At 39.7% G+C, this 23,059-nt stretch overlaps 1 protein-coding gene across 22 annotated transcripts in view; it reads left to right on the plus strand.

Annotated features, from left to right (window-relative positions):
• Positions 1-797: 797 nt before the first annotated feature.
• Positions 798-23,059, plus strand: part of EPB41L2 (erythrocyte membrane protein band 4.1 like 2) — a 228,489-nt gene continuing 206,227 nt past the window's right edge. For 4 of the 22 annotated variants that reach the window (XM_074397455.1, XM_074397456.1, XM_074397459.1 and 1 more), the window contains exon 1: positions 800-931. The gene's annotated coding sequence lies outside the window, so the exon portion shown is untranslated. Of the gene's footprint in view, positions 932-1,581; positions 1,854-23,059 lie in introns of those variants that run through there. The other 18 variants (XM_074397458.1, XM_074397460.1, XM_074397457.1 and 15 more) reach the window with 10 other exon arrangements.

Here is a 23,059-nt window from a genome sequence, read left to right on the forward strand (position 1 = left end):
AAGGACAAGAGTTGCGAGTGAGGCTGATGCTGGAGGCAGTGAGCTGGACACGTTTGCACCAGCTCGACGTGCAAACCTTCAGAAAAGATGAAATGTATTGAATCTGAAACATATTGACTTCATTGTGCAAAAGAAAAGAACCAGAAGGGTAGCGTGTGTGTGTATGCTTGTGGCTTTCCATAATTTGGCCCCAAACTAGGTCTTTTCCATACTCTTCTTCAGCAGTAGTCATGCTCTGCAATCCAGGTTCCCAGGCCTCTGCCGGGAGAAATCCTACTCACTCTCGGGAGGCCTTTCCTCCGCGGGGTTTCCCCAACCCCTCCTGTCCCTCCCACAGGAAGAACACATGGTTCCTTTTCAATGCCCTTTCTGTGAAAGCACTTTTTCCACTCTAGAGTGAGGGAGACCCAGTTTTCCTTATGCTGCATCTCCAGGCTCTGCTCCAGGGTCTACCTCTAGGAAGGCGCTCAGTGAGGGTTTAGCCAGCGAATGCACTTTGAATAAACAACTTTTAAAGTTGAGAGGACATTTAAAGCCAGGAATCACAGTCGAAGACTCCTTGCCCAGAGGCATTAGCGGTCCTCATCCGGGCGGCCCTGAGGGCGAAAGACGACCTCCAACTCCGGGTCCCCGCGGCCGCGCTCGGCGAATCCCGCGGGAAAGGGCCCCCGCCTGCGCAGGGGCGGGGCCTGGGCGTCGGGGGCGGGGCCGTCCGCGGGGGTTTCCGCGCCGGGGGCGCGTCCGGCGGGGGCGCGGGAGGGGCTTCCGCCGCGAGGGGGCGGGGCCGGCGCTCGGAGTCCTCTGACGGCCCCAGCCAGGGAATTTCAATTTGAAACCTAGCGGAGGGAGGAGGCCGGCGCGGCTGCTTGCGGCTGGGAGCGAAGAGGGACGGGTCCCCGCGGCGGGCGACCTCCAGAGGTGCGGCGTCGGGGTAAGGAGGCGTGTGGGACTGCACGGGCCGGGCGACTAGTCCGTGTGGGGCTGCAGGGGCGGCTCAGATTTTTCCTCTGGCTGCGGCTGGGAAGCTGATCCCAGGCAGGAAGCGGTGGCGGGACGGTCCCACCGGGATGGGGGGTGGGGAGAGGGGGGCCCGGCTTTGGGATTTTCTGCGGCTCCCTCTTTCCTTTCCTTCTCGGTCTGTGCTCTACTGGATTTCTGCCCCGGGGTCCGGGTCCTGTTGCTTCGGGCTGGATCCCGGCTTCGCTGCTCCCCGAGGTGCCCCTCTTCCCTTTTCCGGGGGGCAGGGGCCGCGTCCCGGCGGAGCCTGGAGAGGCGGGGGCACGGGCAGGACGTAGTCCCCGCCGGGGTGCCGTGGGCTCAGGTCACGCGTCCGGGCCCCGTGGAGCAGCAGCGGGAGAAATCCGGCTCCATCCCCCAGCGGGGAGGCTCAGCCGCGGCGTCGCCCTTCAGGAGGAAGGTTTTGGAAGGGGAAGCGCGGGCCGGCCGCGCGCGTGGGGACTGCGGGAAGCCGGGCGAGGGCTGCGCGCCAGCCCCACGCGCGGTGCGGGTTGGGCTCGGCGTCAGCTTTCGCCCGCGCCCCCGGCTGCCGCCTGCGCCGTCTGGGAGCTGCCGAGAGGGACGCGTGTTTCGTGCTCGGATCCTTAAAATTCCCACACCCAGGCCGTCTCACCACAGATGGCTTGTTTTTTTCTGCTCCCGCGCTGGGGGCCGAGGGTTGGGAGCATTTTTAAGTGAGCAGCGGGGAAAGACCAGGAGGAGAACCTAAAGGAGCGGGCAGGGTTGGAGTCGGCGTCTGGGGACCCCATCCCCAGGTGCAGACGCTGCCCCAAGCAGCCTGGACGTCTGTGGTGGGATGTCAGTTATGTTTCTCCAGATCGCTCACCTCCCCCGAGGTCAAGTTTGTTTTATTTATTTTTTATTTTTTAAATAAAATGAGGTTTGGCGAGAAGAGCTCTTGCCTAGAGTAATTTTGGGGAGGGGTCTGCGTGTGGCGCCCTCCCTACTGATCCGGGTCGCCTTTCGTTGAATTGCTCCATCAACACCACACCTGCCCCTAATTTTAAGATTCCTGGATGGGTGGGAGGGAAGGTGGAACCTAGAGGAGCTGTGGATATATTTTCACATTTCTGAATCACGTCTTTCCCAGGTTTCTTGAACTTCTTGCATCTGAAATGGCATGTGTGTGCCAGGCGTCTTGTTCCTCTTGTGAGTGTTATTTAAGCTTTTTTTCAAAAAACGACTTTCGCAGTTTTCCCCTCATTTCTTCAGTCTTTTCTTTATTCCCTCCCCCCCCCCCAGTTTTTATTCTTCTTTTCAACAGAATATATTATTTCTGTGGTTTCTATTTATAACACTGTCGAGAATTAGCATTTTAGTTGGTGTTCTGTCACATTTCACTTCGGGCTTAGCACTTGCGGGAAACTGAGTCAATTTCTATGCTGCAGGGCTAGGATTTAGAATTCTTAAGCTTTGAACAGGTTTTAGTGGGGAACGAATAGTGCTTAATCCTATTCAGTTTCCCTTTCCAGGCTCATTGCTGTGAGAAATCGCTGGATGGCTGTTGCAGCCACTGATGGGGGCTGCATTGCAATGCAATCTTGAATTGTGATAAGGGCCAACTGGGTACATCCATCAGGCTGTGAGTTTGACACAACTTTTAAAGAGCTATGCTGTGTCACCTGTCAGAGCTGGAGTGATCATTCTTATAATTCAATGTAAAAACCACCATCATACTTCAGATATCTATTCTTTGGAGGTTATTGGAGAACTGTACAAGTGGTAATGGCTTGGAACAATGGTGTGGATTTAGCGCTAATTTAATCCTATCCTGTCTTCCTCACTTCTTGGGCAGAATTCCCACTGAAGTCAGTAGTGGTCTTGTGTGCAGACAGACTGCTGAGAACAAGAGGCTGCTCATTTAGAGTAACGGGAAGGGACGGTTTCTTTCCTTTTAAAACATCCCTCTGTAAGAAAGACCTAGTCATAACAGTTCTTTAATCTTTTACCTCTAGTCCAAGTAGTTAAGAGCACTGTTTGCAAAAACCTTCGAAAGAAAATTTGTGGGTGAATTGAGCCTTGTCCCTCAAACTCTTGATATCTAAATTGGATGGTGACTGTTAAAGATGAAAAGTGTTTTAAAAAATCATGTAACAAAGCTAGAATTTCAGCAGATTTTTTCCTAACTTGTGTAAAAAACATAAACCGCCAGGGAGCATTTTGTAGCAACTGGGTATATATATTTCAAATCTGAAATTTAAGTCCAAGTAGAAAGAAGCAAATTTGATTTAGGGGATGAATCTGAAGAGAGGCCACTAGAAAATAACTATCTAAATATAAAAGAAGGAAATTCAGATAGCTCTTGCTGTATTTCAGGTGACAGCTTTAGGATAATTTGCTCACTGTCAGAAGTGTTCTTAAAGACTTAGTGACTGCCCGGGTCTGTCATTAGATATGCGAACACTTGGAGATTTCCAAATGAGCTTTGTGCTGATCTGAGTTGGTGAGCTAGTTAGATCCTTGGCTTCTTAATGTAACATTCTTGTGGCTTACCCTTTCCAAATTACTAGTTCTAAGGAATTGAGTTTAGAAAACCTAACCAGTGACCAGAATGTAAAAATAGGTATTTAAAAATCAGAACCATGTCCACGTGTACTACCCAACCACTTGCTTTCAACTAAAAATACTCACAAAGATGACAAAGCAGTCCACAACCAAAATATTTATTGGTACAATTTCTCTGTAATTAGTAATATTGCACAGTTATGTTTAACATCAGATTCTGCCCTGAAACACCCCTCTCATATTACTGTGGTTAGTGAACTACAAAGGTTGTATCTTTGCCATTTCATTTAGGAATGTAGGGTTTATGTTTTATGTAGCAGAATGCTAAATATTTTTGAAGGTTTGCTTTTGTTTCTGTTTCTATTGAAGGCATGGGCCTTTTTCTTTCTTTTTTGAACTGAAATTGTCTGTTTAAAAACTGTGTGGACTTTTTTTTTTAAGTATGAATTGCTAGTAGTTTTATAAGGCAAATGAACAGTTTATAGGGATCAGTACCACTGAGTCACATTTTGCATTTCTAAAATCTGTATTGTTTACTTGGAGAAAACAAAAGAAATGTGCCTGCCTCCTCCATCCCACCTTTATTTAGAAGCATTTCCAGTGGGCTTGTTTTCTTCAGATTCAGAATTACTGTACCTAACCACTGGGTACCCTTACAGATTTCAAAGCCTCAGTAAATGTTTATGTTGGCTTTCGTAGTCAGCAAATAGTAGCCAAACCCTAATTTACTGTTCTTTTATAGAATCTTGGAATCTAAGGGCTGAACCGTTAGGAGTCAGCAGATCCACTGTTAGCCCTAGTCTCTTCATCTCAACATGCAAACAGTTCTAATCTCTTTGGAATGTCTGAGCAAATAGAAGATTTGTATGTGATTTTGTCACCGATTCTAGACAGAACATCCTTTGGGATGCCATGTTTTGGCATAAACCAGCAACTTGGTATTATAAGATTTATTTCATTTCTCTGCATGGGCAGTGCCCTAAACTCAAATCTAAAATAGAGTCAATGCCTGGTATCATTAACTGTAGGGAAATGGCCTCCAAATTAGCTATTAATATTAGAGTTATTTACAAGTTATAGGTAAACCAAGAAGGAACAAAAGAAATCATCTTAGTTATCTAGAAATGATTTATAGTTTTTTGTTGTTGCTTGTTTTTTTGTTTTTGTTTTTGAGACACAGTTTCACTCTGTAACCCAGGCTGGAGTGCAGTGGCGTGATCTCAGCTCACTCCAGCCTCAGTCTCCAGGTTCAAGTGATTCTCATGCTTCAGCCTCCTAAGTAGCTGTCATTACAGGTATGTGCCACCATTCCTGGCTAATTTTTGTATTTTTAGTAGATATGGGGTTTCACCATGTTGACCAGGCTGGTCTTGAACTACTGACCTCAAGTGATCTGCCTGCCTCAGCCTCCCAAAATGTTGGGATTATAGGCATGAGCCACCACGCCCAGCCAATATAGAGTTATAGCTAATAGTTTTTGGTAGCTTTTATATGAAAAAAAGCTCATCATCACTGGTCATTAGAGAAATGCAAATCGAAATCATGTTGAGATACCATCTCACGCCAGTTAGAATGGCGCTCATTAAAAATCCAGGAGATAACGGATGCTGGAGAGGATGTGGAGAAATAGGTATTCTTTTACACTGTGGTGGGAGTGTAAATTAGTTCAACCATTGTGGAAGACAGTGTAGTGATTCCTCAAGGATCTAGAAATAGAAATGCCATTTGACCCAGCAATCCCATTGCTGGGCCAGTATTATAAAGACACATGCACATGTACATTTACTACATGTAAACATGTATTACAAAGACATTGTATTATAAAGACACATACACATGTATGTTTACTGTGGCACTGTTGACAATAGCAAGGAGTTGGAACCAACCCAAATGCCCATCAATGATAGACTGGATAAAGAAAATGTGGCACATATACACCATTGAATATTATGTAGCCATAAAAAAGGATAAGTTCATGTCCTTTGCAGGGACATGGATGAAGCTGGAAACCATCATTCTCAACAAACTGACACAAGAACAGAAAACCAAACGCTGCATGTTCTCCCTCATAATTGGGTGTTGAACAATGAGAACACATGGACACAGGGGAATATCACACACTGGGGCCTCTCAGGTGGTGGGGGTAGGGGAAGGATAGGAGGGGGTGGGGGCCTAGGGGAGGGATAGCATTAGGAGAAATACCTCATGTAGATGACGAGGTGATGGATGCAACGAACCATCATGGCACGTGTATACCTAACTGCACATTCTGCACATGTACCCCAGAACTTAAAGTATAATAAAAAAACAGTTTTGGGTAGCCTTTTCTATAAAGCATGTGTATGTGTGTGTATTTCATATGAGAGAGGGAATATTATATGTATTTGTGATGGGAAATGTCTATACATTGTATTTAATAAATATTTGATGAATTAATTCATTAAAACTTTTAATATATTGGAGGTGAAGAATCTTTAGTGAAGATTCTTTGACAAAGTTTACATAGAAATGGGTAATATTTCATGTAGAAACATCGTGTAGGTAATATTTTATTTAAAGGATTTGCTTTTCTAACCACTGGTATTGTTTATCCTGTTTGGCTTGGGATCTGTGTTGTAAGTTTCTTAGATTCATGTTTTTCATGTCTAGGAGAGTAGATAATCTATGTCTGTGGTGTTGGGGTAGTATTAATTTCAGTTAGAATTTCAGAGGCTCTCTGAATTTTCTTATTTTAAAGTGGTATCTCTTACTTCTTGGCATTGGAATAGATTTCATGTGCTCTATGAGTGCATTCATACTGCTTTTGGATTTTTTTTCTTCGAAGACTGAAGTTGAGCTAATTTCATATTCTCAGTTATCTTTAAAATGGAAACATATTTTCACTTCGCAGATACCTTTCTGAGTTTTGCATATTTTCACTCTAACATAGTAGAGCCATAAAGTCAAAAAGTACATAGATTGTCTTGTAAATAATCTGGAATAAATTGCAGGATAAGAACAATCTTTTATGAGATCTGAGCTGTATCTTAAGTAAGATTTTGCTTTAGATAGACAAGTTGAAATTTTGCATATAAAACTAAATCCAGTATCATGGGGATCATTTTAGTTCCTTCCGGGTTAGGAACTGGAGGGCATGGAAAGGCTCCCACAGTGTTTTTGTCACTGTTCATTTATAGGACCATATTGCCTAGGTCAGGTAGGGTAGTTTGTGCTATTTAAACCAAATCTTTGTGAAGAGGCCAGTTTCTTGTTGCTTTGCTCTTATGGCCTCACCCTCAATTTTCATGAAAGAATTTTCAAATACTTCAACACTTATGTTACCCTTCAGTTGCCTTTTTTGCAGGATAATTGTGATTTAAAAGCTTGTCATATAGGTCTAATTACCAACTCTGAAGACCCGTTTTCCAAGCCCTTGTATTCAAGTTTCCAGACCTGCTGATGAGTTTCAGGGCTGGGCCATCATAACAGTGCTGAATTTGCTCATATTTTTTACAGTTTCCTACATTCTACCAATATATGTACATATCTCAGTAGCTTGAAGACATAAAATTGAAATGTGATATACACTCTGCCATAATTCTTTGTTTCGATCTCTTTTTGTTCAGAAGCTACTTGTTTTTCACCTTAGATTCATTTACCTTATGGGCCAGAAGGGAGCTTGGAGGTTATTTAGTTCAGTCCCCTGACCTGGGGTGGAAAGTGGGGTTCTTGGGCCTCCAGGGTACATATACTGCCTGAGACTGTAAGTCAGGTATTGTGCTTCCATGTGCATGCGCTTCTGTGTGTGTGTGTGTGTGTGTGTGTGTGTGTGTGTGTGTGTGTGTTTACAAGTGGATGGGAGAGACAGGTTGAGAAAGAGACTTAGGAGGGTTTTGAAAGGGTTTTGGGAAACAGAAAAGGTTGAGAACTGATGTTTCAGTTCTTATTTAGGAGATTAAAAGATGGAAATTTTAAGAGTATTCGTTTTTCTCTTTTTTAAAAATATTTTTTCAGCCTATTGCACTTCTCATCATTGATTCTCCCCTACCCCCACTGTACTTCTTTCCATTCAGTTGAATTCATTTAGTTGACCTCCTTTTACCTAATTGTCAAGGTTAAACTGAATTCTGATATAATTCTGCCCACTTGTATTCTTACCTGTGAGCTTAATGAATGTGTGTTTATTTCCTCACAAATTTCTTTGATGGAAATATTGATTAGAAGGGATCAGTAGCATGTCCACAGTATTTGATGCTGGTTAGACTGCCACATATGCCATTGTGATCTTCGGCAAATTATTTCTCAAAGTCTCATTTCCTGTAGTAAGGGGTTAAAAATCATACCTACCTCAGAGTTACATGAGGATTAAATGAGCTAATGCTTATAAAAATGCTTCACAGAGTGCCTGGCATCTGTAAAAATTGTTAGGTTAAGAAAAGACCTAGTGGGTTGGTTGCTGGTGAGTATGTGGTAAGCAGATTTTTTGCAATGGTCAGGAATAATTATCTGTGTGGAAGTGCAGTCTTTGATATGAAACTGTAATTTCCTATTGTGATCACAAGTTAAAACCACTTTTTAACAATTTCAGTCCAGTATCTAGAATGTTTGAGCTTTTAGAAACTCTGTCTTAACTTCATTTTTTTTGGTAACAAAAGAGCATATATATGGCAAAGCAGTTGGGATCTAGCTTAAATAACACAGGGATAATGTAGTCTTTTTGTTGTGTTGCCAGAGGTAACTGATTATAAATGTAAAATTGTGTGCATATGCTATACTATAATTTCTTCTATAAGTGCAGTAAATTTGCTGAAAGAACCCTATTAGTGAGCAGAATTTTTATTAATAATGTTTAAGCCTCTGCATATGGCATTAAAATGTAACCTTTATAAATCTTGGTGTGAAACAGACCTGCACACCAATATAATGTTTTAAGTTAGTTGCCTATTTTAACAAGTCACATTTCATATAAATATATTTTAGGCTAAAAATTGGGTAATGGCACAGCGCTGGGCCCACTGGTCCCACTGGTTCTGTTGCTTCTAGTGCTGTCATGGGTCAGCTGCTTTGTTTAACCTGTCCCTGATGCATGCATTTTATGCTCAGTTCTGGCTTTGTTCTAGGTTTCATTGTAAGTAATCCTGTAAGGCCAGGGCATTGGTGATCAATAAACATGTAAAAAAAAAAATAAGGAAGCCAATGGTCTTGCAGCACTGACTATAACCAGGTGCTGTAATTGGTACTTTACATATGTTAATATCCCTGCTCCTTTTCTGCAGCACCAACTTGGAGTAGCTGGTGTGCTCTTTTTACGTGTGAGAAATTGAGGCCTTAGGCTCCAGGGCACCCAACTTGTGTATGGCTAAAATCCTTGTTTTCTTCTGTGAGGTCCAGTTACTGCTTTTAATAGTTTGATGTTATTACTCAGTAGAAGTTGAAGTTTTTTGGAATTCGTTGGCATCTGCAGTATCTAACTTTTGTAAAAGACAGGCTTGCTTTCCTTACTGGGTTCTACCATCTAGTTTTTTTGTGTAAAGGTATGATTATGAAGCAGACCTGAGTACTACTTTGAGTTACGTGATTCTTGAATCATGCGGGAACAGGGAATACCCTTCATCTTGTTAGAAACTTTAAATGTTTCTAGTCTGATTTTTCAATATTAGAAAAATATACCAGAGGTTAAAACACATCAGAATAAAATGTGGCTCTCCCCCTACCTTTACTTTCTGCCTTTCCTGTGGTTTTGCACTTTTTGCTTTCATGTAAAGTGCAAATGGCATTCCCAGGATGCTTCATATGATGTAGAAAGTCAGGTAGTACTTAGGGGATTGTGAAGAAAAGCAGCAGACCAGTGCCCTAGCTCCCTTCTTGACAGATTTCTGCTCCCCTGAGGCAACTACTTTCAGTAGTTCTGGTTTTGTATTCTGGTGTTTTGTCTCTAAATAACATGATTTTCTTGTTTCTTGATTCTTTTAACTGACAGAATATTTTATGCTTTATTATTTGTTAAAAGTTTAGTGCTGGGTGTGGTGGCTTACCCCCATAATACCAGCACTTTGGGAGGTCAAGGGGCGGGGGTGGATCACCTGAGGTCAGGAGTTTGAGACCAGCCTGGCCAACATGGCAAAACCTCGTCTTTACTAAAAATACAAAATTCAGCTGGGTGTGGTAGTGCCTGCCTGTAGTCCCAGCTGATTGGGAGGCTGAGACAGCCAGGAGGCAGGGTTGTAGTGAGCCAAGATTGCGCCTCTGTACTCCAGCCTGGGCGACAAAGCAAGACTCTGTCCGCCCCACCAAAATCAACATCAGTATAGGCCAAATCCTAATTTCCTTAATGAAGACTTCTAGTAGTTGCCCAAGAAAGTAATGGGAGGTGAATTTCTTGAGGCTTGCATGTCTTAAAATGTCTTTCTCCACTCTCAGTTTGGTTGCTTTTATGGTTTGGTTGTCTATAGAATTCTGTTAGTGATTACCTTCCCTCCAAATTTTGAAGGCACCTTTTGAAGCCATTTGAAGGATGCTTTTCTCTCACCTCAGTCCTCAGAGGTACCTGGAACCTCCAATTTCTCAGGCTCTCAGGGCTTTTCCAACAATCAACTTGTTTCTTGTAGGCCCCCACCAACACAGGAACACAGTTTTCTGCTTCCTCTGCTCTACTAAGTCAGTTACTTTGTACATCTGCTTTCTATCTTCTAAAATTTTGTTGACATATTTGCTGGCCTGACCCCTCCTATTTTTTTTTTTGCTTTACTTTTGTAAATTTGTTCCCAGTAAGAAAACTTTCCTTTTGCTGTCATTTTAGTGTGGTTCTGAGAGGAAGCAGAAATTAGCTCATGTTAAATAAGTTGAATTTTGGAATTTAAATTGATTAAAAACAAAATTCACAAGATTGCTGTGGTACTTACATTTGGTAAGGACTGCAGCCATAATAAAATTATACTTGTTTCTCCATGCCAGGTGCTGGGTTGAACTTCATTTATATAGAGGGAGGTAGAAAAGTCAGGTGATTGAGTAAACATATAGGGTGGCTTGGGAGTGGATGACTGATATGTTATTGGTCAAGAAGCTACTTCCTAGGAAAAGTTTAGTAAATTTATTGTATTTTTTTCCCTGTAGTCTTTCTACAGGGAAAGACTAGTTTAGTATAAACTCTTAGAAATATGTATTTGAACTAGACTTAACAATACATACTCACCAAATTTGTTTTTGTTGTGTATTGGAAGTGATAGTGTTAGTTTAGATATATTGAATATCTTGGTTTTTCTGTCTTTAGATTGACATATTGTTGCCACACATATACTTGAATATTTTTTGGACCTGGTGCAGTGGCTCACACCTATAATCCCAGCACTTTGGGAGGCCAAGGCAGGCAGATCACCTAAACTCAGAAATTCAAGACCAGCCTGGGCAACATGGGGAAACCTCATCTCTATTAAAAAGTAAACAAATAAATAAATAAAAAGAATATTCTTTGAATGTGATTTGGGGATTAGAGTAAGCTTTGAATATATGCAGGTTCTGTTAAATACTGTAAGGGTGAAAAGTTTCATTACTAGGTTGGACGTAATTAGGGATTTACCTTAATATGAAGGTACAGATGTTAGGGATTTTTGAGTATGGGTTTTGGGGACAGTAAAACATAAAGGAAGATTCTGAATACCATAGTAGGTCAGTAGTGACTGGGAGGTCTGAGGAAATGTCAGGATGATCTACTACTGCCTGTTATGTGATCAGTGTTGGTTAAGTTGCCCAGTGGATTTTAGAGATTTATAAAATCAAATCTATTGTTCATTAATGTAGAAGATGTTGCAGGCTATCCATAAGGACAACATTTCCCTAAAGTATGTTGGTATGTTAAATGATTTCAGTCTTTCTTTTTTTTTTGTTTGTTTTTGTTTTTTGGAGATGGGGTCTCGCTGTGTCAGCCAGGCTGGAGTGCAGTAGCGCGATCCTGGCTTACTGCAGCCTCTGCCTCCTGGGTTCAAGTGACTCTCCTGCCTCATCCTCCTGAGTAGCTGGGATTACAGATGCATACCACTACGCCCAGCTACTTTTTGTATTTTTAGTGGAGATGGGGTTTCACTATGTTGCCAGGCTGGTCTCGATCTCCTGACCTCAGGTGATCCTCCTGCCCTAGCCTCAGAAAGTGCTGGGATTACAGGCATGTGCCACCATGCCGGGCCTCCATTTGATTTTTAAAACAATTTTGTACCACATACCTGACAAGTAAGAAAAGTGGAGTTTAAACTTATTCAAAGTCCTGGAGCAGTTACTAATGGAGCTTCAGGCACAGCCAAGGTCCCTTGTGTCCAGAGTTGTTCTCACTACACTGTGCACTTTTGCCAGTTGAAGTTTTCTTGGAGAACTCAGGAAGTCTGCCAAAGTTTTACAGCTAGAGGGATGTCCTGTCGCTTTTATATATTTGTATTTTGAACGCTGAAGGTAGACAGAGCTCGGTCTTCCAAAAATAGTTCAATAAATGTGTCAACATTTTGAAATACTACTGAAAAAACAAGGAAGTGAAAGTCCTATGGGATTATTGGAAAATGATGCCAAATGCCTCCACAAGCATTTGAAAAGCAAATGTGGCAGTGGTTATATGCCAGACGATGGTTCATATTCAGCCTTCGCTTTTGGGGCCCATTTTTATTGTGATAGTCTTTTACTGTTTCCCAGTACTCTGTTTAATTGTTTCTAGACTCTGGTAGAAAAGCTAATAAATGTCTACACTCTGGTAGAAAAACTACAAAATGAACGTCTTCCTTGGAAAATTTTCTTTAATCCACTTCTCTTAAGGAGAAAAAGGAAAACTTTTTTTCCTTAATAATGTGGATAAAAGTTGTGTGTGGGAAGGGTCAGAATACCAGATAAAACAGGGTCTGTCCACTGCAAAGGAATCAAGAGTTATCCATGGACTTGTAACCAGAACTGTTTCTGGATCTTGGCCATTAAACTCAATATCAGTAAAGCCTATGTCTTAATTTCCTTAATGCCAAGATTGTCTGTTTTAAATTATACACATATGGGAATGTGAATACATTTGTCTTCCCCCACTTCCCTCCACCTGAAAACAGGAAGAAAATAAAGGCACGTTGAAGTTATTCTAAACTTTGCTAGCTCTGCAATGAAGAGAGGTAGATGTAGGCTGCATATGTGATACAGATGTGGCTTCTACCTAATTGAGGCCATTTAACCTTCATCTTCAGTACTGCAAGCTTAAATTGAAAGAGGGAAGATTCTAGAATATTCTATAGATCTATGATTTATGTGTTACTTGCTCTGTGTAGAATACATCATAGCAGTGAAGGATAATGTGGCATTTTTTTTTAAGGACTTTTTTTTTTCCAGTTAGTTTTTTAAAAGCCATGTTTGGTTAGGTTTTTAAAAGCCATGTATTATTTGATTATCAGAGTGTTTTTGGAAGAAAGAAGGTACCATTATCAGTTACTGAAAAGTGTTTTTCTTTTTTAAACTTTTTACTATGGCAAAATTTCAATATATTCAGAGGTAGAGAATAGTAGTATAATGAGCCTCGCGTACCCTCACCTGGCTTCAACAGTTACCAGCCACATGACCAGTCTTGTTTCATCTGTATTTCCCTTTTACTCCCTGACCCATTCTCATTATTTTGAAGCAAATTCCAGACATCATATAATTTTATTTGGGAATAAGTGAGTTTTCCCCTCCCCTTTTCTTAGCATGTACTTCCTGATCTCCCAAATAAAGTTCATATTTATTACTTGTTTTGCAGAATAACAGAAAATAGGTCATTTGTGACATACTGTTGTGATGTTTGCGGAATAAATATCTGAATATTGTTTTAGTCAATGAAAGTGGTTTCACCTAAATGTAGCGTTGTGGACATAGAGAATGCTTTAACCAGTGCTAAAAACAAGGAACATAAAAATAAAAAAAACAAAAACACTAACCATTTCTAAACCAAATGTGAACTGATCTTTACATTCCAGTATGTTCTCAAGGTAATGTTGATGTCGTATGATTTTTTTTCTACGACTCTCTTGCTTATGCTTGTATAAGATTTTATGTTTTTAGATTCTTCTTTTCTTTCTTTTTTTCTTTTCTTTTTTTTTTGAGATGGAGTCTTGCTCTGTCACCCAGACTGGACTGCAGTGGCACGATCTCGGCTCACTGCAACTTCCACCTCCTGAGTTCAAGCAGTTCTTTGCCTCAGCCTCCTGAGTAGCTAGGATTATAGGCACCTGCTTCTGCGCCTGGCAAATTTTTGTATTTTTAGTAGAGACGGGTTTCACCATCTTGGCCAGGCTGGTCTTGAACATCTGACCTCATGATCCACCCACCTTCACCTCCCAAGTGCTGGTATTATAGGTTTGAGCCACCTGCCTGGCCAATTTTGCTTTTTTCTTTTCTTCCTCCCACCCTGCCTTCTTTCTTTTCTTTTGCCTAACATAGTTCAGTGGCAGTATGTTAGAACTAGACCAAACAAAATATTCTTTTTTAGCTGACTGAATTTTAATGGGACTACACAGTTATAAAATCAAAGCAACTTGCTTATATATGGTTCTGCCTGGCAGTATAGAGGGGAAGGTACATGCCTTAAACATTGATGATATACTTAGAAATCATTATGTAAGTTGTTGGCTTATAGCTGCCGCTGACAATCACTTAATAGTGGAAGTACTTTTCCTAAATAACAAGCAGGATTTTTATGTTGGAGATAGTTTATTTTATATTTTAATTTGTACTTTCAATTAAGGTATATATTTAATATATATTTTTAAAGACATTGAATTATAAAATATTGATAACAAATACCATTTTTGAATACTTAATATGTGTCAGACACTGTTCTATAGGCACTTTTATTTTTAAATATTTTTTTAGAGATGGTACCTTGCTGTGTTGCCTGGGCTAGAGTGCTCTGGCTACTCACAGATGTAATTGTTGCATTCTATAGCCTTGAACTCCTGGGCTCCAGTCATCTTCCTGTCTTCATTTTCCTGAGTACCTGGGGCTAGAGGTTTGTGCCACCATGCTGGTTGTCTATAAGCACTTTTACATTTATTTATTTATCTAATTCTTATAGTAATACTCTGTGGTAGGTACTAGTATCCTAGGTATCCTATAAGAAAACAAAAGGACTGCAGTTTGAAGTAACTTCCTCATGGCACTAAGCCTATTAATGGTGGAGCAGGGGTTTGAACCCAGGCTGTCTGGTTCCAGAGCCTATAGCCATAACTACCGTCTTTTGTTATCCCTAAGAATATGTAAACAACTTCAAACCCTGATTCTATTTGCTTTCCCCTCCCCATGGGAACTATCTTGAACCAGAGCCAATACTACACTATTTGAGTTAGGGTATAATTGAATCATTGGGGAATAGTTTTCATTCAGAAACTAGAAAGCACTGATGAGCTTCTACTTATGTTCCTTTCCCAGCTTTAATTATAAAGGTGAAGTGGGAAAATGGAAACATGTAGAGGGTAAGGTGATAACCTCCATCTTACCATCTTGCTTCTCCCCGATTAAAAAAGAAATGGAATGTTGAGTCTATCTGGAATGTTGACAGGTCACAAAGGAGCTGTTGAAGCCTGTAGTTCACAGTACCATTGAAAGGTGAAAATTTGTCTCCACTTGGGTACCTTGAAATGGCAGATGTGTTATTGGAATATTGGATATCACTGGCCAGTACTGCTGAGTATAGACTTTTGTAGGAGTTTATCCTGAATCTGTAGTGACCGGAATTTCAACAAACCAGGTATTTGATACTGTTTTTTCCCTGTTGTTTCTGAAAGGAGCAGAGGCTAGAAAGAAAATTGTTCTAGCCTCAAGTCCCAGTTCACTAATTATTTAAGTGTGACGGTAGGCAAGTGATGTTGCTTTTTGTGTCTGTTTTCTCTTAGGTGGTTCAGGAACCCTGAAATAAATCCTAATTTATATGTCTGCTACTCATTCATCTCTGTGTGTGGAGAAAGTGATTTAAAGTGTCCTTTCTTTAAGAAGGAAAGAGGTGGGGCATAGACTCATGTCTATAATCCTAGCACTTGGGTAGGCTGAGGCAGGAGGATTGCTTCAGTCCAGGAGTTTGTGACTGGCCTGGGTAATATAGTGAGACCATGTTTCTAGCAAAAAAAAAAAAAAAAAATCTCCAGAGACTCAGGTGGGAGGATTCCTTGCGCTCCAGAGATAGAGGCTTCAGTGAACTATGTATGATCTTGCCACTGCACTCCAGCCTTGGTGACTTAGTGACACAGTGTCTTAAAAAAATAGTAGGCATAGTATCTTGGCAAAACATTTGATAAAGTTTTCATATCTTTATATATTTATAAACAACTTCAGAAAAAATCTGTGGTGGTTTTTGTTACTGAAATTTTAACCTTGGCCATCTCCTATCCAAGATATTTTTGCCAGTGATTTTCATGATAACAAGGATTGCTTATCAGATGTATAGATTTCACAGCAGTTTTTAGGGAAACCAAGTAAGCTGTATCTAGATTTTCTTGTTAGCTACAAAATGAGCTGAAATAAGCAACATGAAATTTGTTGGGATGTCTTTGAAAGTCTTCGAGTCCCTTCTGACATGTTTTGACTCTTTGTTTTACTTTTCCTTCTCTTCTTCGCAGACTTCTTTTCCTCTGACTGTCCATTCAGTTTTCCTGTTTCCCAGGGTTCTGTCCTTAGCCTTTGATTAATAGCCCTGACTAATTTTTATCACCCAAGACTTTTCCTATATCATAATTTGTTAATTCATCTCTCTCCAGGCTAAGTCTTTCTCTTGAGTTCTGGATCTTCAGTGACTTCGAAGAATATGTGCCAGCATTTCATAGTTTTTACATGAATGTATAAAATATTTTGTGTAGAATGTGGGCTGTAATGGATTATTTTGCATTGACTTAGAATATTTACAGACCTCATTTTAAGGGGTACTAGTATGTACTAGTATATATTTGTTCAATAAATATGAGTGGAAACCATGTCCATGAAGGGTTATAGGATGTTGAGATGACGAGAAACTATAGCACCTGAGAACTATCTAGCTGTTGAAATAACTGAAGAGATAAGACTTACTGGGGGGCAACTTGTTGAGAGCTGGTTTTTGAGCACTGCCTTTCTAATTTTGTTTTTGACAAAATCTACTGCAAGAAATAAATTTTACATTTTGACCCTTTATTCAGTATGGATGTGTGTGTATGTATGTATATATATGTACATATGTGAATAACAGGAACAAGTTTCACAAATTCGTTCTTAACTTTACTGTGTGCAGTGTGCTTTGACATTTTCTTTTCTACTTAATAATAAAATTCCGGTCAATAATCCGCTAACTTAATTTCATAAATCACCAATGGACTGTTGCTGCAATTTGAAATTTTTTTTTCCCATGGGTAAAACTAAGAAATTTGAAGAAGGGAAGTTTTCCACCTGGTAGCAGAAGAATTTTGTAGCAGAGCAGATTGACAATGGAATGGGGCTGTCTTGGAAAGGAGTGCTTTCCCAAGGCTTGAAGGACCCAGGCAATAGGCCGTTGGAAGGTGGTGGGAAAATTCACTGGGAAGGAGATGAAACTTTGTGACTACCAAGATGTCTTACAAGTCTAAGATTTTAGGATTACCATTTTGTGACTTGCTGAAATTTTAAGATGATTAAAGTTATTTGAAGATGAAAAGATTCTGAATTTTATTTACCACGATTCTACTTTTTTTGTCAAAAATGTCTCAATTATTTTATAAATTAATTTTTAAATTAAAAAGTTTTAAGAATTTTCTATGCTAACTGTATTTCTACTTTTTAACTTATTTCCATTATTTCATATATATATTTTTAAACAAAAAAGCATTATTGGCTGGGTGCTGTGGCTCATGCCTGTGATCCTAGCACTTTGGGAGTCTGATACTGGAGGATTGCTTGAGCCCAGGAGTTTGAGATCAGCCTGGGCAACATGATGAAACTCCATATAAAACGTACAAAAAAAAATTAGCCAGGGATGGTGTGACCTGTGCCTGTGGTCCCAGCTGCTTGGGAGGCTGAGGTGGGAGAATCTCCTGAGCCCTGGAGGTCAAGGCTGCAGTAAGTGGTGATTGTACCACTGCACTCTAACCTGGGCAACAGAGTGAGACCCTGTCAAAAAAAAAAAGGGGCATTATTTAGAAAGTTTTAGATATAAAACACTAAACTGAAAACATATGACTCCCTGTTCCTTTCCCACCATTAGGCTTTAACAGTTGTCAGCTCATAGCTGGCCTTCTTTTCTCTATCTCTATTCACTTCACCTCTTACTGTCTTATTTTGAAGCAAATCCCAGGCATCTCATCATTCCATCTACATATACTTCAGTACATATCTCTAAAAGATAAGACTCTTGAGGATACCATTATAACATCTAAAGAAATTAACAGTACATCCTTAATGTCATCACATATTCACTGTGTTCAAGTTTCCGTTTGTCTTTGTTTCTTTCATAGTCTTGTATTTGAATCAGGATCCAAATTCGGTACATCATGATTTATAGGTCTCTTCAATTCTCTTTAATATGTTGGTTCTGTCCCCTTCTTTCTTTTATATTTCCTTACATTTTTTTGTTGTTGTTGAAGAAGTTGGGTTGTCCTATATCCTTCCTGCAATTTCTGTTTTTGTGAATAGAGAGATACTCTATTCTCTGTTTTTGATTCCAGCCTTGTGTAGTTTAATCTGTGCCTTCATCCTATGAATTAGTAGTACATGCTGAGGCCTTTCATCAGCTTCTGGTTCAGTTTTGCTGTTGTTGTTATTAATACTTCATTGGTTTTGTTATTTCTTAAAACCACTCAGAGTATACCTAAATGCTAAATGTAAGGATACTCGGATTTATTTATTTATTTATTTTTATTTTTTGAGACAGTATCACTCTGTCACCCATGCTGGAGTGCAGTCATGTAATCTTGGCTCACTGCAAACTCTGCATCCCAGGTTCAAGCAATTCTGCTGCCTCGACCTCCTGAGTAGCTGGAATTACAGGAGCATGTCACCATACCCAGCTAATTTTTTTGTATTCTTAGTAGAGACAAGGTTTCACCATGTTTGCCAGGCTAGTCTCGAACTTCTGACTTCAAGTAATCCCCCCCTCCTCTGCCCCTAAAAGTGCTGGGATTATAGGCATGAGCCACCTTGCCCGACCTCAGATTTCTTACTTGGTTCTTCTTTTTCTGAAGTCAGCCTAAGCCAAGTTCCCCATGAAAGCAGATGGAACCACTTAGAAATTTGGGAAGATAGTAATCCTCTGCAAACACCACATCCAAATACAAGAATTTCTACTCCAGCTTCATTTCCGAAAAAGAAAGGGAGAAAGCAGCTGTCTTAGTAATTTCTGTGGACCACAGACCAGGTTTTGAGTTCAAGTGAGACATTTTACAATAAAACCAGTCTTGATTTTTCTAGCACACTGATGGAAACTTTTCAGTCTTGCTAGTAAGATTTCTCACCCAGCAAGCAAGTATCCTTAGTGACTCTTTTTCTCCCTCTTCTTCCTTGACAATTGGAAGTAGAAGGATAAAAGTGAGAAGATGTGAAATCAGAAAGCAACCAATTTATGTGGGAAATCAAATAAATGTGTTCTATGGTGATCCTTTGAAGGCATTTGTAATCATTTGTTTTTACTTTTTATTGTGGAAATTTTCCTATGTATAAATAAATAGGACAGAATAACACTATCCATTTCCCCACCACCTTGTTTTTCCCCTGATGTTTAGTGCATTAAGAGATGGGGATGAAGTCACACTGCTATTCACTGGAATCTTCTCTGTTTTTTCATTTGTTATCATATCAGGCCTGTCGCATAGGCTTTACATCTTTTTCTTTCTTTTGTTAATGCTGGTAAATGTTTTGCTAGTTTTTATTTTAGGGTCTTTTGATTGGTGTTCATTTTGCTAGGTAGTAGATGAAGATTCTATGATGAGGTGAAAATGCTGGGATTGGGGTTAATTCCCTGCCTTCTTACTGAGTTTCTTTTAAAAAATACTTTTTATAATGGAAATGTATGCAAACACGGAGTAGAATAATTAATTCTCATGTACCCGCCTTCCAACTAATTACTACCATATGGCCAGTTTTCATCTGTGGACCTCCCAAACCCACGTTCCTTGTTCCATGCTGGATTGTCTTAAAGCAAATCCCAGACATTATATCACTTCATTTATACTTTTTTTAATACTCTGTGATGAGTAAGCATTAAAAAAATGAAAACCACAATACTGTTACATCTAAAAAACTTACTTTCTTAAATTATCAAATATTCAACATGTGTTCATATTTCTTCAGTTGTTTTATAAATGCTTTTACAGTTGGTTTAAGTTAGAATGAACATAAGATCTACATTATGTTTGGTTCTTATGTCTCTTGAACATAGTATCTTAATATTCTTTTAGGAAGAAAAACTTAAGTTTCTCTTCTTTTTCCTTCAGTTTATTTGTTGAAACTGTGTTGTTTGTTCTATATTCAATTAATTTGTTGAAACACTATTGTTTGCCCTAGAATTTGTTGATTGCATCGCTGCCTGTGGTGCTGTTTAATGTGTTTCTCTCTTCTGAATTTCCTATTAATTGGTAGTAGATCTGAGGCTTAGTCAGATTCCAGATTAACTGCCAGTTAGGAATATAGAATCCTTCCTAGTTATTAGTGTATATTTCGTTCTGCTTCCCATCAAGAGATACAGTGTAGGGTTAGTTTTCTTTTCAGGATGAAGATTGATCAGTGAGCTCAGATGTTTCTAGCTGGACTGATCCATCCATCAGTCTGATGGGAAAAGCTTGATTTCCTGTTAAGCTTTTGCCTAATGGTTTTTAACAGCCATTAGTGATTATTGCTTACATTAACTTTTTCCCATGTATTTTTTTCCTGAAGTGGTTTAAATTATGAAACATGACATTTCAGCCCTAAATTTTTTGTTATGTATTTGTAAAAAACAGGGACAGTTTCCCACTTAACCAGCACACTGTTGAAACAATCAGTTGACAATAGTTCTCTGATATTATCTAATATCTATGGTATGTCAAAATCTCTCAAATCATTCCCATGATGTCTTTAATAGTGTGTTTGGCAAAGCAGGATTCTGCCAAGGAGCACATACTGCATTTAGTTATGGTAATGTTACTTAAGTCTCTTAGAATCTTTTTTTTTTTTTTTTTTGAGTTGGAGTCCTGCTCTGTTGCCCAGGCTGGAGTGCAGTGGGACCATCTTGGCTCACTGCAGCCTCCCTGTCCGGGGCTCAAGTGATTCTTCTGCTTCAGCCTCCCGAGTATCTGGGACTATAGGTGCCTGCCACCATGTTCAGCTAATGTTTGTATTTTTAGTAGAGATGGGGTTTTACCATGTTGGTCAGTCTGGTCTCGATCTCTTGACCTCGTGGTCCTCCCACCTTAGCCTCCCAAAGTGCTGGGATTAAAGGCAAGAGCCACCCTGCCTGGCCTTCTTAGAGTCTAAAATAGCTATTCTCCTTCCTTTTTCATTCTCTTTTCATGACGGTGACCTGTTGGAGAGATGCAACATGTTATAGGTCTTGGAGAATCTTTGTTTTTCTTGGTTGGCTTAATTGTTTCTATTCGAGGGTATTTAATTCATTGGTCTAAACTCTGTATTTTCTGTAAAGTAGAATTTACATCTAAATTCTTTATTCAGAACAGACATTTTTGGTAAGAATATTTCCATAGCCAATTTGTATGCTTTACATTGCCTCATATGAGGGACCACATAATGCAGTTATCTCACTGTTAGTGAAGCTAAGATTAAGGTGATGACAGTTCTCCCTATTGTAAAATTATAGTTTTCCTTTTGATACTGGCATATAATCTAGGAGAAGTGAGTTGTTGGTACCATACAAATAGTTCTTTGACAGTCTTTGACATCATAGTGTTAGTATCCATTGGTGATTTTACCTGAATCAGTTATCTCTTTGGGAATGGCAAAATGTTGATAGAATGGGATTTTTTAAAGAATTGTGATAAAATACACATAACCTAAAATGAACCATGTTGGCCTTTTCTTTTTTGAGACAGAGTCTTGTTCTGTCGCCCAGGCTGGAGAGCAGTGGTGTGATCTTGGCTCATTGCAACCTCTACCTCTTGGGTTCAAGTGATTCTCATGCCTCAGCCTCCCAAATAACTGGGATTACAGGTGTGTACCTCCACGCCCGGCTAATTTTTTGTATTTTTAGCAGAGTTGGGTGTCACCATGTTGGCCAGACTGCTCTCGAGCTCCTGGCCTCAGGTGATCCTTCCACCTTGGCCTCCCAAAGTGCTGGGATTACAGGTGTGAGCTACTGCATCCAGCCACCATCTTAACCACTTTTAAATACACAGTTTAGTAGGGGTAAACACATTCACCTTATTGTGCAACTAGTCTCTGGAACTCTTACAGCATTAATACTCTGTGCCCTAAAATGGAACTTTTAAGTTTTATTAGTTTTTCAACTTTATTAGCTTTTAATTTTCTGAGGAAAATAGCTTTCCCTCATTAAAGTGGGCTATTTGATTACTGTGAAATACAGCATTTTATTTGAAATTCAGGATAAATACTTAATTTTCCCATTTATCCAATTTCATAATATGCTGTTGGTATAGTAGTTATCTCAAGTTTTTTTTTGAGTTGTGTGTCTCTTTTTGAGTATCATTTTTGACATAAGGATTTTTATATATTCAGTGTTTCAGTCAATTATAGGCATTCTTTTTGATGTTCGGATTGTTCCAACTTTGGCCATCCTCTTCAAACTGGCTCCTGTATCCTTTTGACACAACGTTGTCAGGCCTTGAAAGTAAGGAGTATGCTTATTTAAAGGCAGTAATGTTTCTTTTGGAGAATAATGTAAAATCTCCATTGACCATAGCACAGAAAGCCAAAAAACATTTACGTTATAGGAAGGTGCTACAGAGCACCTTAAAACCTTATTACTAAGGCCCTAATTCAGCATATGGAAATATAAGGTAAAGTTAGATGATCCCTACGTACTCTTCTCATTTTATGGTCTGTAATCTTTTACTACCTATAAAACTGTTTTGCTATTTGGTACTTTTTCCGTGTTGTCAAATTTTGCCTTAAGTAGCATCTTCGTTACTTTCTTCCTATTCTCATAGTCAGTTTCCTGGGCCATGGATTAAAGGATTGGAAATTTCGAAATGTCAGGGTTCCCACATATTTTACAGTTACAAAGTCCATCCCTAGAGGAAGTGAGAAGGGATTTGCGTCCTAACCTTTGCCTTTTATTCTGACATAACATAGCTAAACGTTCTGTGGAGAGAAGGTCAACCTTGTAATGTTGGATCAATAAGCTGCTGTCTTGTTTCCTGCAGACAGCTTTATTTCCTCTGATTTGGGTAAACAGATGAGGTTTCATCGAGAGTTTAAATGTATAACTGAATTTGTGAAAAACTGTTTTGTGGTGGAATAACATAATACTTGCGTGTATCATGTTTCTAAACCCCTGGGAAGTCACTGTCTGACACTTAAAAAAAAAAGTTGGTTTGTAAATTGGCTTTTCTTTTCCTAATGTAGAGTTCAATGTGGAAAATGGTTATTCTTTTCAGTTTTGTAGGGTTTTTCCCCCCAGAATAAATGT

The sequence above is a fragment of the Saimiri boliviensis genome, chromosome 4, assembly GCF_048565385.1.
Source record: "Saimiri boliviensis isolate mSaiBol1 chromosome 4, mSaiBol1.pri, whole genome shotgun sequence".
Lineage (NCBI taxonomy): Eukaryota > Metazoa > Chordata > Mammalia > Primates > Cebidae > Saimiri > Saimiri boliviensis.